The sequence below is a fragment of the Triticum dicoccoides genome, chromosome 2A (genome assembly GCF_002162155.2).
Source record: "Triticum dicoccoides isolate Atlit2015 ecotype Zavitan chromosome 2A, WEW_v2.0, whole genome shotgun sequence".
NCBI lineage: Eukaryota > Viridiplantae > Streptophyta > Magnoliopsida > Poales > Poaceae > Triticum > Triticum dicoccoides.
The window spans coordinates 79,356,306-79,376,797 of NC_041382.1; the positions used below are offsets into that span (position 1 = coordinate 79,356,306).

The following is a 20,492-nucleotide window of genomic DNA, read 5'->3' on the forward strand; positions in this document are numbered from 1 at the left end:
CACTAAGGCCCATGTAGGCCCATTAAGCCTCCGGGGGTTCCAGTAACCTCCCGGCACTCCGGTAAAATCCCGATTTCACCCGGAACACTTCCGATATCCAAACATAGGCTTCCAATATATCAATCTTCATGTCTCGACCATTTAGAGACTCCTCATCATGTCCGGGATCACATCCGGGACTCTGAACAACCTTCAGTACATCAAAACATATAAACTCATAATATAACCGTCATCGAAACGTTAAGCGTGCGGACCCTACGGGTTTGAGAACTATGTAGACATGACCGAGACACGTCTCCGGTCAATAACCAATAGCGGAACCTGGATGTTCATATTGGCTCCCACATATTCTACGAAGATCTTTATCGGTCAAACCGCATAACAACATACGTTGTTCCCTTTGTCATCGGTATGTTACTTGCCCGAGATTCGATCGTCGGTATCTCAATACCTAGTTCAATCTCGTTACCGACAATTCTCTTTACTCGTTCTGTAATACATCATCCCGCAACTAACTCATTAGTTGCAATGCTTGCAAGGCTTAAGTGATATGCATTACCGAGAGGGCCCAGAGATACCTCTGCGACAATCGGAGTGATAAATCCTAATCTTGAAATACGCCAACCCAACAAGTACCTTTGGAGACACCTGTAGAGCACCTTTATAATCACCCAGTTACGTTGTGACGTTTGGTAGCACACAAAGTGTTCCTCTGGTAAACAGGAGTTGCATAATCTCATAGTCATAGGAACATGTATAAGTCATGAAGAAAGCAATAGCAGAATACTAAACGATCGTGTGCTAAGCTAACGGAATGGGTCAAGTCAATCACATCATTCTCCTAATGATGTGATCTCATTAATCGAATGATAACACTTTGTCTATGGTTAGAAAACTTAACCATCTCTGATCAATGAGCTAGTCAAGTAGAGGCATACTAGTGACATACTGTTTGTCTATGTATTCACACATGTATTATGTTTCCTGTTAATACAATTCTAGCATGAATAATAAACATTTATCGTGATATAAGGAAATAAATAATAACTTTATTATTGCCTCTAGGGCATATTTCCTTCAGTCTCTCACTTGCACTAGAGTCAATAATCTAGATTACACAATAATGATTCTAACACCCATGGAGCCTTGGTGCTGATCATCTTTTGCTCGTGGAAGAGGCTTAGTCAACAGGTCTGCAACATTCAGATCCGTATGTATCTTGCAAATTTCTATGTTTCCCACCTAGACTAAATCCCGGATGGTATTGAAGCGTCTCTTGATGTCCTTGGTTCTCTTGTGAAATCTGGATTCCTTTGCCAAGGCAATTGCACCAGTATTGTCACAAAAGATTTTCATTGGACCCGATGCACTAGGTATTACACCTAGATCGGATATGAACTCCTTCATCCAGACTCCTTCATTTGCTGCTTCCGAAGCAGCTATGTACTCCGCTTCACACGTAGATCCTGCCACAACGCTTTGTTTAGAACTCCACCAACTGACAGTTCCACCGTTCAATGTAAACACGTATCCGGTTTGCGATTTAGAATCATCCGGATCAGTGTCAAAGCTTGCATCAATGTAACCGTTTACGACGAGCTCTTTGTCACCTCCATAAACGAGAAACATATCCTTAGTCCTTTTCAGGTATTTCAGGATGTTCTTGACCGTTGTCCAGTGATCCGCTCCTGGATTACTTTGGTACCTCCCTGTTAGACTTATAGAAAGGCACACATCAGGTCTGATACACAGCATTGCATACATGATAGAGCATATGGCTGAAGCATAGGGAACATCTTTCATTTTGTCTCTATCTTTTGTAGTGGTCGGGCATTGAGTCTTACTCAACTTCACACCTTGTAACACAGGCAAGAACCCTTTCTTTGCTTGATCCATTTTGAACTTCTTCAAAACTTTGTCAAGGTATGTGCTTTGTGAAAGTCCAATTAATCATCTTGATCTATCTCTATAGATCTTGATGCCCAATATATAAGCAGCTTCACCGAGGTCTTTCATTGAAAAACTCTTATTCAAGTATCCCTTTATGCTATCCAGAAATTCTATATCATTTCCAATCAACAATATGTCATCCACATATAATATTAGAAATGCTACAGAGCTCCCACTCACTTTCTTGTAAATACAGGCTTCTCCAAAAGTCTGTATAAAACCAAGTGCTTTGATCACACTATCAAAGCGTTTATTCCAACTCCGAGAGGCTTGCACCAGTCCATAAATGGATTGCTGGAGCTTGCACACTTTGTTAGCTCCCTTTGGATCGACAAAACCTTATGGTTGCATCATATACAACTCTTCTTCCAGAAATCCATTTAGGAATGCAGTTTTGACATCCATTTGCCAAATTTCATAATCATAAAATGTGGCAATTGCTAACATGATTCAGACAGACTTAAGCATCGCTACGGGTGAGAAGGTCTCATCGTAGTCAATCCCTTGAACTTGTCGAAAACCTTTTGCAACAAGTCGAGCTTTATAAACAGTAACATTACCGTCAACGTCAGTCTTCTTCTTGAAGATCCATTTATTCTCAATTGCTTGCCGATCATCGGGAAAGTCAACCAAAGTCCACACTTTGTTCTCATACATGGATCCCATCTTAGATTTCATGGCCTCAAGCCATTTTGCGGAATCTGGGCTCACCATCGCTTCTTCATAGTTCGTAGGTTTGTCATGGTCTAGTAACATAACTTGCAGAACAGGATTACCGTACCACTTTGGTGCGGATCTTACTCTGATTGACCTACGAGGTTTAGTAACAACTTGATCTAAAGTTTCATGATCATCATCATTAACTTCCTCACTAATTGGTGTAGGTGTTGCAGAAACCGGTTTCTGTGATAAACTACTTTCCAATAAGGGAGCAGGTATAGTTACCTCATCAAGTTCTACTTTCCTCCCACTCACTTCTTTCAAGAGAAACTCCTTCTCTAGAAAAACTCCAAATTTAGGAACAAAAGTCTTGCCTTCGGATCTGTGATAGAAGGTGTACCCAACAGTCTCCTTTGGGTATCTTATGAAGACACATTTCTCCGATTTGGGCACGAGCTTATCAGGTTGAAGCTTTTTCACATAAGCATCACAACCCCAAACTTTTAGAAACGACAACTTTGGTTTCTTACCAAACCACAGTTCATAAGGCGTCGTCTCAACGGATTTCGATGGTGCCCTATTTGACGTGAATGCAGCCGTCTCTAAAGCATAACCCCAAAACAATAGCGGTAAATCAGTAAGAGACATCATAGATCGCACCATATCTAGTAAAGTACGATTACAACATTCGGACACACCATTACGCTATGGTGTTCCGGGTGGCGTGAGTTGCGAAACTATTCCACATTGTTTCAAATGAAGACCAAAAAAATATTCTCCTCCACGATCAGATCGTAGAAACTTTATTTTCTTGTTACGATGATTTTTAGCTTCACTATGAAATTCTTTGAACTTTTCAAATGTTTCAGACTTATGTTTCATTAAGTATATATACCCATATCTGCTTAAATCATCTGTGAAGGTGAGAAAATAACGATATCCGCCACGAGCCTCACCATTCATCGGACCACATACATCTGTATGTATGATCTCCAACAAATCTGTTGCTCTCTCCATAGTTCCGGAGAACAACGTTTTAGTCATCTTGCCCATGAGACATGGTTCGCAAGTACCAAGTGATTCATAATCAAGTGGTTCCAAAAGTCCATCAGTATGGAGTTTCTTCATGCGCTTTGCACCGATATGACCTAAACGGCAGTGCCACAAATAAGTTGCACTATCATTATCAACTCTGAATCTTTTGGCTTCAATATTATGAATATGTGTATCACCACTATCGAGATTTAGCAAAAATAGACCACTCTTCAGGGGTGCATGACCATAAAAGATATTACTCATATAAATAGAACAACCATTATTCTCTGATTTAAATGAATAACCGTCTCGCATCAAACAAGATCCAGATATAATGTTCATGCTCAACGCTGGCACCAAATAACAATTATTTAGGTCTAATACTAATCCCGAAGGTAGATGTAGAGGTAGCGTGCCGACCGCGATCACATCGACTTTGGAACCATTTCCCACGCGCATCGTCACCTCGTCCTTAGCCAATCTTCGCTTAATCCGTAACCCCTGTTTTGACTTGCAAATATTAGCAACAGAACCAGTATCAAATACCCAGGTGCTACTGCGAGCATTAGTAAGGTACACTTCAATAACATGTACATCACATATACTTTTGTTCACCTTGCCATCCTTCTTATCCGCCAAATACTTGGGGCAGTTCCGCTTCTAGTGACCAGTCTGCTTGCAGTAGAAGCACTCAGTCTGAAGCTTAGGTCCAGACTTGGGTTTCTTCTGCTGACCAGCAACTTGCTTGTTGTTCTTCTTGAAGTTCCCCTTCTTCTTCCCTTTGCACTTTTTTCTTGAAACTGGTGGTCTTATTGACCATCAACACTTGATGCTCCTTCTTGATTTCTACCTCCACTGCCTTTAGCATTGCGAAGAGCTCGGGAATTGTCTTATCCATCCCTTGCATATTATAGTTCATCACGAAGCTCTTGTAGCTTGGTGGCAGTGATTGGAGAATTCTGTCAATGACGCTATCATCCGGAAGATTAACTCCCAGTTGAATCAAGTGATTGTAGTACCCAGACATCTTGAGTATGTGCTCACTGACCGAACTTTTCTCCTCCATCTTGCAGTTATAGAACTTATTGGAGACTTCATATATCTCAATCCGGGCATTCTTTAGAAATATTAACTTCAACTCCTGGAACATCTCATGTGCTCCATGACATTCAAAACGTCGTTGAAGTCCTGGTTCTAAGTCGTAAAGCATGGCACACTGAACTATCGAGTAGTGATCAACACGTGACTGCCAGGCATTCACAATGTCTGCAGTTGCTGGTGCAGGTGGTACACCTAGCGGTGCTTCAAGGACATAATTTTTCTGTGCAACAATGAGGATAATCCTCAAGTTACGGACCCAGTCCGTGTAATTGCTACCATCATCTTTCAACTTTGCTTTCTCAAGGAACGCATTAAAATTTAACGGAACAACAGCACGGGCCATCTATCTACAATCAACATAGACAATGAAGATACTATCAGGTACTAAGTTCATGATAAATTTAAGTTCAATTAATCATATTACTTAAGAACTCCCACTTAGATAGATATCCCTCTAATCCTCTAAGTGATCACGTGATCCAAATCAACTAAACCATGTCCGATCATCATGTGAGATGGAGTAGTTTCAATGGTGAACATCACTATGTTGATCATATCTACTATATGATTCACGCTCAACCTTTCGGTCTCCGTGTTCCGAGGCCATATCTGTTATATGCTAGGCTTGTCAAGTTTAACCTAAGTATTCCGTGTGTGCAACTGTTTTGCACCCGTTGTATTTGAACGTAGAGCCTATCGCACCCGATCATCACGTGGTGTCTCAGCACGAAGAACTTTCGCAACGGTGCTTACTCAGGGAGAACACTTTATACTTTGATAATTTAGTGAGTAATCATCTTATAATGCTACCGTCAATCAAAGCAATATAAGATGCATAAAAGATAAACATCACATGCAATCAATATAAGTGATATGATATGGCCATCATCATCTTGTGCTTGTGATCTCCATCTCCGAAGCACCGTCATGATCACCATCGTCACCGGCGTGACACCTTGATCTTAATCGTAGTATCGTTGTCGTCTCGCCAATCTTATGCTTCTACGACTATTGCTACCGCTTAGTGATAAAGTAAAGCATTACAAGGCGGTTGCATCGCATACAATAAAGCGACAACCATATGGCTCCTGCCAGTTGCCGATAACTCGGTTACAAAACATGATCATCTCATACAATAAAATTTAGCATCATGTCTTGACCATATCACATCACAACATGCCCTGCAAAAACAAGTTAGACGTCCTCTACTTTGTTGTTGCAAATTTTACGTGGCTGCTACGGGCTTAGCAAGAACCGTTCTTACCTATGCATCAAAACCACAATGATAGTTTGTCAAGTTGGTGATGTTTTAACCTTCTCAAGGACCGGGCGTAGCCACACTCGGTTCAACTAAAGTTGGAGAAACTGACACCCGCAAGCCACCTGTGTGCAAAGCACGTCGGTAGAACCAGTCTCGCGTAAGCGTACGCGTAATGTCAGTCGGGCCGCTTCATCCAGCAATACCGCCGAACCAAAGTATGACATGCTGGTAAGCAGTATGACTTATATCGCCCACAAGTCACTTGTGTTCTACTCGTGCATATGACATCTACGCATAAAACCTGGCTTGGATGCCACTGATGAGGAACATAGTAATTTCAAAAAAATTCCTACGCACGCACAAGATCATGGTGATGCATAGAACGAGAGGGGAGAGTGTTTTCCACGTACCCTCGTAGACCGAAAGCGGAAGTGTTAGCACAACGCGGTTGATGTAGTCGTACGTCTTCACGATCTGACCGATCAAGTACCGAACGTACGGCACCTCTGAGTTCAGCACACGTTCAACCCGATGATGTCCCTCGAACTCCGATCCAGCCGAGTGTTGGGGGAGAGTTTCGTCAGCACGATGGCGTGGTGACGATGATGATGTTCTACCAACGCAAGGCTTCGCCTAAGCACCGCTACAGTATTATCGAGGTGGACTATGGTGGAGGGGGGCACCGCACACGGCTAAAGATCAAACGATCAATTGTTGTGTCTATGGGGTGCCCCCTTGCCCCCGTATATAAAGGAGCAAGGGGAGGAGACGGCCGGCCAGGGAGAGGCACGCCAAGGGGGAGTCCTACTCCCACTAGGAGTAGGACTCCTCCTATTCCTAGTAGGAGTAGGAGAGGGGGAAGGAAAGAGAGAGGGGGAGAAGGAAAGAGGGGGCCGGCCCCCCTTGCCCTAAACCAATTCGGTTTGGGCCTTGGGGGGTGCGCCCCACACTCCCCTTGCTGCCCTCTATTTCCACTAAGGCCCATGTAGGCCCATTAAGCCCCCTAGGGGTTCCGGTAACCTCCCGGTACTCCGGTAAAATCCCGATTTCAAATAGAACACTTCCGATATCCAAACATAGGCTTCCAATATATCAATCTTCATGTCTCGACCATTTCGAGACTCCTCGTCATGTCCGGTATCACATCCGGGACGATTCAGAACAACCTTCGGTACATCAAAACATATAAACTCATAATATAATCGTCATCACAACATTAAGCGTGCGGACCCTACGTGTTCGAGAACTATGTAGACATGACCGAGACACGTCTCCGGTCAATAACCAATAGCGGAACCTGGATGTTCATGTTGGCTCCCACATATTCTACGAAGATCTTTACCTGTCAAACTGCATAACAACATACGTTGTTCCCTTTGTCATCGGTATGTTACTTGCCCGAGATTCGATCGTCGGTATCTCAATACCTAGTTCAATCTCGTTACTGGCAAGTCTCTTTATTCATTCTGTAATACATCATCCCGCAACTAACTCATTAGTTGAAATGCTTGCAAGGCTTAAGTTGAAGGAAATATGCCCTAGAGGCAATAATAAAGTTATTATTTATTTCCTTACATCATGATAAATGTTTATTATTCATGCTAGAATTGTATTAACCGGAAACATAATACATGTGTGAATACATAGACAAACAGAGTGTCACTAGTATGCCTCTACTAGACTAGCTCGTTAATCAAAGATGGTTATGTTTCCTAACCATAGACAAAGGAGTTGTTATTTGATTAACGAGGTCACATCATTAGTTGAATGATCTTATTGACATGACCCATTCCATTAGCTTAGCACCCAATCGTTTAGTATGTTGCTATTGCTTTTCTTCATGACTTATACATGTTCCTATGACTATGAGATTATGCAAGTCCCGTTTACCGGAGGAACACCTTGGGTGCTACCAAACATCACAACGTAACTGCGTGATTATAAAGGAGCATTACACGTGTCTCCAAAGGTAGATGTTGGGTTGGCGTATTTCGAGATTAGGATTTGTCACTCCGATTGTCGGAGAGGTATCTCTGGGCCATCTCGGTAATGCACATCACATAAGCCTTGCAAGCATTGAAACTAATGAGTTAGTTGCGAGATGATGTATTACAGAACGAGTAAATAGACTTGCCGGTAACGAGATTGAACTAGGTATTGGATACCGACGATCGAATCTGCAAGTAACATACCGATGATAAAGGGAACAACGTATGTTGTTATGTGGTCTGACCGAAAAAGATCTTCGTAGAATATGTAGGAGCCAATATGGGCATCCAGGTCCCTCTATTGGTTATTGATCGGAGACGTGTCTCGGTCATGTCTACATCGTTCTCGAACCCGTAGGGTCCGCACGCTTAAGGTTACGATGACAGTGATATTATGAGTTTATGCATTTTGATGTACCAAAGGTTGTTCGGAGTCCCGGATGTGATCACGGACATGACGAGGAGTCTCAAAATGGTCGAGACGTAAAGATTGATATATTGGAAGCCTATATTTGGATATCGGAAGTGTTCCGGGTGAAATCGGGATTTTACCAGATTACTGGGAGGTTACCGGAACCCCCCGGGAGCCATATGGGCCTTATTGGGCTTTAGTGGAAAAGTGAAAGGGGCTGCCCATGGTGGGCTGCGTGCCTCCCCCCTCCCCTAGTCCAACTAGGACTAGGAGAGGTGGCCGGCCACCTCTCTCTCTCTCTCTCTTTCCCCTTGGGAATCCTATTTGGAATAGGATTGGGGGGGGGGAGTCCTACTCCCGGTAGGAGTAGGACTCCTCCTGCGCCTCCATAGGGCTGGCCGCACCCCTCCCCCTTGGCTCCTTTATATACGGAGGCAGGGGACACCTCTTGACACACAAGTTGATCCACGTGATCTATTCCTTAGCCGTGTGCGGTGCCCCCTGCCACCATATTCCTCGATAATACTGTAGCGGAGTTTAGGCGAAGCCCTGCTGCTATAGTTCATCAAGATCGTCACCACGCCGTCGTGCTGACGGAACTCTTCCCCGACACTTTGCTGGATCGGAGTCCGGGGATCGTCATCGAGCTGAACGTGTGCTCGAACTCAGAGGTGCCGTAGTTTCGGTGCTTGATCGGTTGCATCGTGAAGACGTACGACTACTTCCTCTACGTCGTGTCAGCGCTTCCGCAGTCGGTCTGCGTTGGGTACGTAGACAACACTCTCCCCTCTCGTTGCTATGCATCACATGATCTTGCGTGTGCGTAGGAAATTTTTGAAATTACTACGAAACCCATCAGTGGTATCAGATCCTAGGTTATTTATGTTGATGTAATATGCACAAGGAGAACACAAGTGAGTTGTGGGCGATATAAGTCATACTGCCTACCAGCATGTCATACTTTGGTTCGGCGACATTGTTGGACGAGACGACCCGGACCAACCTTACGCGTACGCTTACGCGAGACCGGTTCCCCCGACGTGCTTTGCACACAGGTGGCTTGCGGGCGACTGTCTCTCCAACTTTAGTTGAACCAAGTATGGCTACGCTGGTCCTTGCGAAGGTTAAAACAGAGTCTATTTGACAAACTATCGTTGTGGTTTTGAAGCGTAGGTGAGATTGGTTCTTTCTTAAGCCCATAGAAGCCACGTAAAACTTGCAACAACAAAGTAGAGGACGTCTAACTTGTTTTTGCAGGGCATGTTGTGATGTGATATGGTCAAAGCATGATGCTAAATTTTATTGTATGAGATGATCATGTTTTGTAACCGAGTTATCGGCAACTGGCAGGAGCCATATGATTGTCGCTTTATTGTATGCAATGCAATCACGATGTAATGCTTTACTTTATTACTAAGCGGTAGTGATAGTCGTGGAAGCATAAGATTGGCGAGACGACAATGATGCTACGATGGAGATCAAGGTGTCACGCCGGTGACGATGGTGATCACGACGGTGCTTCGGAGATGGAGATCATAAGCACAAGATGATGGCCATATCATATCACTTATATTGATTGCATGTGATGTTTATCTTTTTATGCATCTTATCTTGCTTTGATTGACGGTAGCATTATAAGATGATCTCTCACTAAATTATCAAGAAGTGTTCTCCCTGAGTATGCACCGTTGCCAAAGTTCGTCGTGCCCAGACACCACGTGATGATCGGGTGTAATAAGCTCTACGTCCACCTACAACGGGTGCAAGCCAGTTTTGCACACGCAGAATACTCAGGTTAAACTTGACGAGCCTAGCATATGCAGATATGGCCTCGGAACACGGAGACCGAAAGGTCGAGCGTGAATCATATAGTAGATATGATCAACATAACGATGTTCACCATTGAAAAACTACTCCATCTCATGTGATGATAGGTTATGGTTTAGTTGATTTGGATCACGTAATCACTTAGAAGATTAGAGGGATGTCTATCTAAGTGGGAGTTCTTAAGTAATATGATTAATTGAACTTAAATTTATCATGAACTTAGTCCCTGATAGTATCTTGCTTGTTTATGTTGATTGTAGATAGATGGCTCGTGTTGTTGCTCCGTTGAATTTTAATGCGTTCCTTGAGAAAGCAAAGTTGAAAGATGATGGTAGCAATTACACGGACTGGGTCCGTAACTTGAGGATTATCCTCATTGCTGCACAGAAGAATTACGTCCTGGAAGCACCGTTGGGTGCCAGGCCTGCTGCTGGAGCAACACCAGATGTTATGAACGTCTGGCAGAGCAAAGCTGATGACTACTCGATAGTTCAGTGTGCCATGCTTTACGGCTTAGAATCGGGACTTCAACGACGTTTTGAACGTCATGGAGCATATGAGATGTTCCAGGAGTTGAAGTTAATATTTCAAGCAAATGCCCGAATTGAGAGATATGAAGTCTCCAATAAGTTCTATAGCTGCAAGATGGAGGAGAATAGTTCTGTCAGTGAGCATATACTCAAAATGTCTGGGTATAATAATCACTTGATTCAATTGGGAGTTAATCTTCCGGATGATTGCGTCATTGACAGAATTCTCCAATCACTGCCACCAAGCTACAAGAGCTTCGTGATGAACTATAATATGCAACGGATGAACAAGACTATTCCCGAGCTCTTCGCAATGCTGAAAGCTGCGGAGGTAGAATTCAAGAAGGAGCATCAAGTGTTGATGGTTAACAAAATCACTAGTTTCAAGAAAAAGGGCAAAGGGAAGAAGAAGGGGAACTTCAAGAAGAACAGCAAGCAAGTTGCTGCTCAGGAGAAGAAACCCAAGTCTGGACCTAACCCTGAAACTGAGTGCTTCTACTACAAGAAGACTGGTCACTGGAAGCGGAACTGCCCCAAGTATTTGGCGGATAAGAAGGATGGCAAGGTGAACAAAGGTATATGTGATATACATATTATTGATGTGTACCTTACTAGAGCACGCAGTAGCACCTGGGTATTTGATACTGGTTCTGTTGCTAATATTTGCAACTCGAAACAGGGACTACAGAATAAGCGGGCACTGGCAAAGGACGAGGTGACGATGCGCGTGGGAAACGGTTCCAAAGTCGATGTGATCGCGGTCGGCACGCTACCTCTACATCTACCTTCGAGATTAATATTAGACCTAAATAATTGTTATTTGGTGCCAGCGTTGAGCATGAACATTATATCTGGATCTTGTTTAATGCGAGATGGTTATTCATTTAAATCAGAGAATAATGGTTGTTCTATTTATATGAGTAATATCTTTTATGGTCATGCACCCTTGAAGAGTGGTCTATTCTTATTGAATCTCGATAGTAGTAATACACATATTCATAATGTTGAAGCCAAAAGACGCAGAGTTGATAATGAAAGTGCAACTTATTTGTGGCACTGTCGTTTAGATCATACCGGTGTAAAGCGCATGAAGAAACTCCATACTGATGGACTTTTGGAACCACTTGATTATGAATCACTTGGTACTTGCGAACCGTGCCTCATGGGAAAGATGACTAAAACACCGTTCTCCAGTACTATGGAGGGAGCAACAGATTTGTTGGAAATCATACATACCGATGTATGTGGTCCGAATATTGAGGCTCGTGGCGGATATCGTTATTTTCTCACCTTCACAGATGATTTAAGCAGATATGGGTATATCTACTTAATGAAACATAAGTCTGAAACATTTGAAAAGTTCAAAGAATTTCAGTGTGAAGTTGAAAATCATCGTAACAAGAAAATAAAGTTTCTACGATCTGATCGTGGAGGAGAATATTTGAGTTACGAGTTTGGTGTACATTTGAAAAATTGTGGAATAGTTTCGCAACTCACGCCACCCGGAACACCACAGCGTAATGGTGTGTCCGAACGTCGTAATCGTACTTTACTGGATATGGTGCGATCTATGATGTCTCTTACTGATTTACCGCTATCGTTTTGGGGATACGCTCTAGAGACGGCCGCATTCACGTTAAATAGGGCACCATCAAAATCCATTGAGACGATGCCTTATGAACTGTGGTTTGGCAACAAACCAAAGTTGTCGTTTCTTAATGTTTGGGGCTGCAATGCTTATGTGAAAAAGCTTCAACCTGATAAGCTCGAACCCAAATCGGAGAAATGTGTCTTCATAGGATACCCAAAGGAAACTGTTGGGTACACCTTCTATCACAGATCCGAAGGCAAGACATTCGTTGCTAAGAATGGATCTTTTCTAGAGAAGGAGTTTCTCTCGAAATAAGTGAGTGGGAGGAAAGTAGAACTTGACGAGGTAACTGTACCTGCTCCCTTACTGGAAAGTAGTACATCACAGAAAACTGTTTCAGTGACACCTACACCAGTTAGTGAGGAAGCCAATGATAATGATCATGAAACTTCAGATCAAGATACTACTGAACCTCGTAGATCAACCAGAGTAAGATCCGCACCAGAGTGGTACGGTAATCCTGTTCTGGAAGTCATGCTACTAGATCATGATGAACCTACGAACTATGAAGAAGCGATGGTGAGCCCAGATTCCGCAAAGTGGCTTGAAGCCATGAAATCTGAGATGGGATCCATGTATGAGAACAAAGTATGGACTTTGGTTGACTTGCCCGATGATCGGCAAGCAATTGAGAATAAATGGATCTTTAATACGAAGACTGACGCTGATGGTAATGTTACTGTCTACAAAGCTCGACTTGTCGCAAAAGGTTTTCGGCAAGTTCAAGGGATTGACTACGATGAGACCTTCTCACCCGTAGCGATGCTTAAGTTCGTCCGAATCATGTTAGCGATTGCCACATTTTATGATTATGAAATTTGGCAGATGGATGTCAAAACTGCATTCCTGAATGGATTTCTGGAAGAAGAGTTGTATATGATGCAACCGGAAGGTTTTGTCGATCCAAAGGAAGCTAACAAAGTGTGCAAGCTCCAGCGATCCATTTATGGACTGGTGCAAGCCTCTCGGAGTTGGAATAAATGTTTTGATAGTGTGATCAAAGCATTTGGTTTTATACAGACTTTCAGAGAAGCCTGTATTTACAAGAAAGTGAGTGGGAGCTCTGTAGCATTTCTGATATTATATGTGGATGACATATTGCTGATTGGAAATGATATAGAATTTCTGGATAGCATAAAGGGATACTTGAATAAAAGTTTTTCAATGAAAGACCTCGGTGAAGCTGCTTACATATTAGGCATTAAGATCTATAGAGATAGATCAAGACGCTTAATTGGACTTTCACAAAGCACATACCTTGACAAAATTTTGAAGAAGTTCAAAATGGATCAAGCAAAGAAAGGGTTCTTGCCTGTGTTACAAGGTGTGAAGTTGAGTAAGACTCAATGCCTGACCACTGCAGAAGATAGAGAGAATATGAAAGATGTTCCCTATGCATCAGCCATAGGATCTATCATGTATGCAATGCTGTGTACCAGACCTGATGTGTGCCTTGCTATAAGTTTAGCAGGGAGGTACCAAAGTAATCTAGGAGTGGATCACTGGACAGCGGTCAAGAACATCCTGAAAAACCTGAAAAGGACTAAGGATATGTTTCTCGTATATGGAGGTGACAAAGAGCTCACCATAAAAGGTTACGTAGATGCAAGCTTTGACACTGATCCGGACGATTCTACATCGCAAACCGGATACGTGTTTACAATTAAACGGTGGAGCTGTCAGTTGGTGCAGTTCCAAAACAAAGCGTCGTAGCGGGATCTACATGTGAAGCGGAGTACATAGCTGCTTCGGAAGCAGCGAACGAAGGAGTCTGGATGAAGGAGTTCATATCCGATCTAGGTGTCATACCTAGTGCATCGGGTCCAATGAAAATCTTTTGTGACAATACTGGTGCAATTGCCTTGGCAAAAGAATCCAGATTTCACAAAAGGACCAAACACATCAAGAGATGCTTCAATTCCATCCGGGATCTAGTCCAGGTGGGAGACATAGAGATTTGCAAGATACATACAGATCTGAATGTTGTAGACCCGTTGACTAAGCCTCTTCCACGAGTAAAACATGATCAGCACCAAGGCTCCATGGGTGTTAGAATCATTACAGTGTAATCTAGATTACTGACTCTAGTGCAAGTGGGAGACTGAAGGAAATATGCCCTAGAGGCAATAATAAAGTTATTATTTATTTCCTTATATCATGATAAATGTTTATTATTCATGCTAGAATTGTATTAACCGGAAACATAATACATGTGTGAATACATAGACAAACAGAGTGTCACTAGTATGCCTCTACTAGACTAGCTCGTTAATCAAAGATGGTTATGTTTCCTAACCATAGACAAAGGAGTTGTTATTTGATTAACGAGGTCACATCATTAGTTGAATGATCTGATTGACATGACCCATTCCATTAGCTTAGCACCCGATCGTTTAGTATGTTGCTATTGCTTTTCTTCATGACTTATACATGTTCCTATGACTATGAGATTATGCAACTCCCGTTTACCGGAGGAACACCTTGGGTGCTACCAAACATCACAACGTAACTGGGTGATTATAAAGGAGCATTACAGGTGTCTCCAAAGGTAGATGTTGGGTTGGCGTATTTCGAGATTAGGATTTGCCTCTCCGATTGTCGGAGAGGTATCTCTGGGCCATCTCGGTAATGCACATCTCATAAGCCTTGCAAGCATTGCAACTAATGAGTTAGTTGCGAGATGATGTATTACAGAACGAGTAAAGAGACTTGCCGGTAACGAGATTGAACTAGGTATTGGATACCGACGATCGAATCTCGGGCAAGTAACATACCGATGACAAAGGGAACAACGTATGTTGTTATGCGGTCTGACCGATAAAGATCTTCGTAGAATATGTAGGAGCTAATATGGGCATCCAGGTCCCGCTATTGGTTATTGACCGGAGACGTGTCTCGGTCATGTCTACATCGTTCTCGAACCCGTAGGGTCCGCACGCTTAAGGTTACGATGACAGTGATATTATGAGTTTATGCATTTTGATGTACCGAAGGTTGTTCGGAGTCCCGGATGTGATCACGGACATGACGAGGAGTCTCGAAATGGTCGAGACATAAAGATTGATATATTGGAAGCCTATATTTGGATATCGGAAGTCTTCCGGGTGAAATCGGGATTTTACCGGATTACCGGGAGGTTACCGGAACCCCCCGGGAGCCATATGGGCCTTATTGGGCTTTAGTGGAAAAGTGAAAGGGGCTGCCCATGGTGGGCTGCGTGCCTCCCCCCTCCCCTAGTCCAACTAGGACTAGGAGAGGTGGCCGGCCACCTCTCTCTCTCTTTCCCCCTTGGGAATCCTATTTGGAATAGGATTGGGGGGGGGGAGTCCTACTCCCGGTAGGAGTAGGACTCCTCCTGTGCCTCCATAGGGCTGGCCGCACCCCTCCCCCTTGGCTCCTTTATATACGGAGGCAGGGGACACCTCTTGACACACAAGTTGATCCACGTGATCTATTCCTTAGCCGTGTGCGGTGCCCCCTGCCACCATATTCCTCGATAATACTGTAGCGGAGTTTAGGCGAAGCCCTGCTACTGTAGTTCATCAAGATCGTCACCACGCCGTCGTGCTGACGGAACTCTTCCCCGACACTTTGCTGGATCGGAGTCCGGGGATCGTCATCGAGCTGAACATGTGCTCGAACTCGGAGGTGCCGTAGTTTCGGTGCTTGATCGGTTGGATCGTGAAGACGTACGACTACTTCCTCTACGTCGTGTCAGCGCTTCCGCAGTCGGTCTGCGTTTGGTACGTAGACAACACTCTCCCCTCTCGTTGTTATGCATCACATGATCTTGCGTGTGCATAGGAAATTTTTGAAATTACTACGAAACCCATCATAAGTGATGTGCATTACCGAGAGGGCCCAGAGATACCTCTGCGATAATCGGAGTGATAAATCCTAATCTCGAAATACGCCAACCCAACAAGTACCTTCGGAGACACCTGTAGAGCACCTTTATAATCACCCAGTTACGTTGTGACGTTTGGTAGAACACAAAGTGTTCCTCCGGTAAACGGGAGTTGCATAATCTCATAGTCATAGGAACATGTATAAGTCATGAAGAAAGCGATAGCAGAATACTAAACGATCGTGTGCTAAGCTAAAGGAATGGGTGAAGTCAATCACATCATTCTTCTAATGATGTGATCTCATTAATCAAATGATAACACTTTGTCTATGGTTAGAAAACTTAACCATCTCTGATCAATGAGCTAGTCAAGTAGAGGCATACTAGTGACATACTGTTTGTCTATGTATTCACACATGTATTATGTTTCATGTTAATACAATTCTAGCATGAATAATAAACATTTATCATGATATAAGGAAATAAATAATAACTTTATTATTGCCTCTAGGGCATATTTCCTTCAGTGATCACACATACCAATTTGAGTTGGAGAAAAAGCGTCTTTATATTAGGTGGATGTTGTAGCAAGAAAATTAATGCATCGAAATCAGCGGCCATACACCATTCGCCAAGGGACAGGGTCTTCAGGTTGCTAAAAGTTGGACACCTTCTCAATTCCCTAGTCATAACCACCTTCATAATGCAGACAAAAGAGTATTCAGCAAAGAACGGTAGTAACTCGAATCAACTTCTCACAGTAAAAAATGCATATGGATGGTTTATTCAACAGAAAAAAGATACCCATCTCAAAAAAGAAGGGAAAACAACATCTATCATATAGTGATGTATTGCTAGAATAGTAGCACGTATTGCTTTTATATCATTCATCTTTCTTTTCTAGTAACTGGAGGAACATTGGCCTCAGACACTCTTATAAAAACTAAATATATATAGCTAATTTGTTGAAAAGATACACTGTTGCAACAAAGAGAAAAATAGCAAAGTTGCAATGAGAACATAATTGATGAATAATACTCCCTCGAAGCTACAATTGATGATTAAACAAACTAGTACTACACCAGATCAGAAGGTCGGAAATGTGCTCATTCAACATCTGTTCTATTGGAGGGAACCCGACATTTCATTGTGAAACATGCAGGAAAAAATGTCCCATTATTACTATGACCATGCCAAGGAAAATATAAATAGAAAATAAGAGAGGAAAAAGAGAAATTAGTAAAAGATGGTGATTGTTATACCTCTCCAACATCAGTTAACAACTCCAAACTCGTAGTTGTGGAAAGGCTCTCGAGCAGATGGCCACCTAGAATGTTACTATAATTTCCACCACTAATTTTTCCATAGTCACCATCTTCACTGGAAAGCTTTCCTTTACCGTTGTAGCCATACTTTGCATCATTTGCAATCTCACTGTATTCATAGGTATTGTCATCACTATCAATATCGTTGCCATAATTATAATTATTCTTGTAACGACTGTGCCCATATCTTTCTTCGGGAAAACCATATCCATATCCAAACTCGTCAAATCACCGATGTATCCAAAATCATCATCATCACTCAAGGATGAGGCATCATGAATCGTATAGTTCTCCCTCTTATCATCATTGCCATCGTTATCAGTAGTTTCATCGCAGTCATGCTTGTTGTTGATGTGTTCAAATTCATTTCTCAAGAAATGGTCATCAAGTAAGATAGTGGCTGTGACTAGTGACCCAAAGTTGGTAAATGACGGAACTTGGGCATACGGTATGATGAGGCGCAGAAGTAGGAGGTTGGGAGCTGCAATGGAGAAGAGGCTAGGAGGTCCAATTGAGAAGCCCGAATTGAACTTGCACTTACGCATGATTAAGGTCTTCAAAGAGGCGGACACAATCCCAGGGCCTGTGACCAAGCAACCCTTGAGACCAGCTCTTCCAAGGATTTGCAACTAGCAGAAAGCTGTCAGAGGACACTATCATCGAGCCTGGCATACGACAACTTCAAGATCTTGAGGTGGCACGAAACGAAGGGCATGCCGTCCAACGACGCGGCTCTCTTGTGATGCCCAGTGAGATGAATAACACGCGCCTTGCGCTTGAGAGCAGTCCTGATCCATATGCTGGCTTCTTCCTTGTTGAAGCCAGCGTCCTCATCGCTGGGCTGCAGGCGGAGCGTGTCCACGGGCACCGACATGTAGTGGAGGAGGAAGAGGCGGTGCACGAAGTCGCGGAACTCCTGGGGCGGGTCACCGTCACGGCTCATGTAGCGCAGGTGGAGGTCGACGCAGGGCGTGGACTCCCAGAGGTGACGCCACCGGCGCGCGAACACGCAGGTGGGCACCACCTCCCACGCCTTGAGGAACGACATGATGTGGTGCAAGATCGCGTCCGGGAGGGCGCTGAGGTTGTCGACCCCTCCGCTGCCGGAGCCTGATGCCTGGTCGGTGCGGCGGCGCGGCCCCCGGCGCTGGGTGGTCGTCCGGCGCATTTCATCGAGCCGGTAGAGGGCGTGCGTGCAGGTCCAAGGACGTCCGCTGTGAAGATTATGCAGGGAAATCCATGGAGGGATGTGCTTATGGGGAAGGGGATCGGAGGGAGCGAGGAAGGGATCGAACTTACGGAGAGATCCACCGAAATGGTGTTGAGTTCTTGCCGCTTTTGAAACAAAAACTCGAAATTTTGGGGATGGAGGTGATAGTTACGTGCCTTCTCCGCAAATGGGGTGGTGTCCGCTTAAATCACGTTTTGTTCCAATGTGCCTTTGGCCTCGTTAGTTAGGGCGTAAACAGATTAGCTGTCAATGGGCCTTTGGCCTAGTTAGTTAGGGCGTAAACGGACTAGATGCAGATTGGATATTTATCTCAAAAAATGCAGATTGGATAAACGCTCAAAAGTTTCTAAAAAGGGACATATGCTCAAAAGATTCTGAGGAAAAGAAAAGATATATGCTAAAAAATGCAGATTGGATATACTACTCTGGATCACATGTACCCCTTTGCCTCCTCTCACAACTGCCTAGGTGATTAGGGTATCTCTACCTCCCGTCAATGCCGCCGTCGGTCCACCTCGTCTTCTGTGACCTTACAGCGTGTTTGGATCGGGGGAATTAGAGATGGGGAATGGGAGTTGAGGGGTAAGGAGATTAAAAGTCCACTGTTTGATTAGAGGGAATGGGAGTTTAAGTGGGAGCGGGACTGGGAGTTGAGAAAGCCAATTCCCACCGATTTCTTCCCAGGGGGTACCCTGTTAATTCGTGAGCAGAGTTCCCATCATATGCCAAACAAGGTAATGGCAGTAAAAATCTACTTCCCATGCCTAATCCCTTCATAAACACCCTTGTGCAAACTCCCATTCCCCTGCCCGAGTGTTTACCAAACAGGCTGTATTAGGGCCATGAAGGCGTGGTGGGCATCAACCCTTGCCGGCGGGAGGGTTCCTACTCAATTTTAGGCGTTTTAAGGTCGATTGGGGTTTGTGTCCTTCTTGGTAAGGCGGGGCGGCGGTGGCGGCTCCTTGCGAATGGAATAAGGTCCTCACGTCTAGCCCTCGTTTTCGGCAGTGTGTCTAATGTCATTGAAGGGCATGTGGAGGTGTGTCTTCGGAAAATCTTGTAGGATTCCATCGATGTTCGTCATCGATGAATCTTTGTGGATCCAATCTGTTGGAGAACGTAGTAATTTCAAAAAAATTCCTACGCACACAAAAGATCATGGTGATGCACAGCAACGAGAGGGGAGAGTGTGATCTACGTACCCTTTTAGACCGACAGCGGAAGCGTTATGACAACGATGTTGATGTAGTCATACATCTTCACGGCCCGACCGATCAAGCACCGAAGCTACGGCACCTCCGAGTTCTAGCACACGTTCAGCTCGATGACGATCCCTGGACTCCGATTCGGCAAAGTGTCGAGGAAGAGTTCCATCAGCACAATGGCGTGGTGACGATCTTGATGTTCTACTGTCGTAGGGCTTCGCCTAAGCACCACTATACAATATTATCGAGGACTATGGTGGAAGGGGGCACCGCACACGGTTAAGAGAACGATCTTAGAGATCAACTTGTGTGTCTATGGGTGCCCCCTGCCCCCGTATATAAAGGAGCCAAGGGGGGGTGCGGCCGGCCCTAGGAGGAGGCGCGCAGGAGGAGTCCTACTCCTACCGGGAGTAGGACTCCCCTCCCTTTTCCCTAGTTGGATTAGGACTTGGGGGGGAAGGAGGAGAGG

The 20,492-nt window shown here is 44.0% G+C and overlaps 1 pseudogene; it reads right to left on the bottom strand.

Moving 5' to 3' along the window:
- LOC119357649 overlaps positions 1-18,755 on the bottom strand; it is a 21,437-nt pseudogene extending 2,682 nt beyond the window's left edge.
- Positions 18,756-20,492: the final 1,737 nt, after the last annotated feature.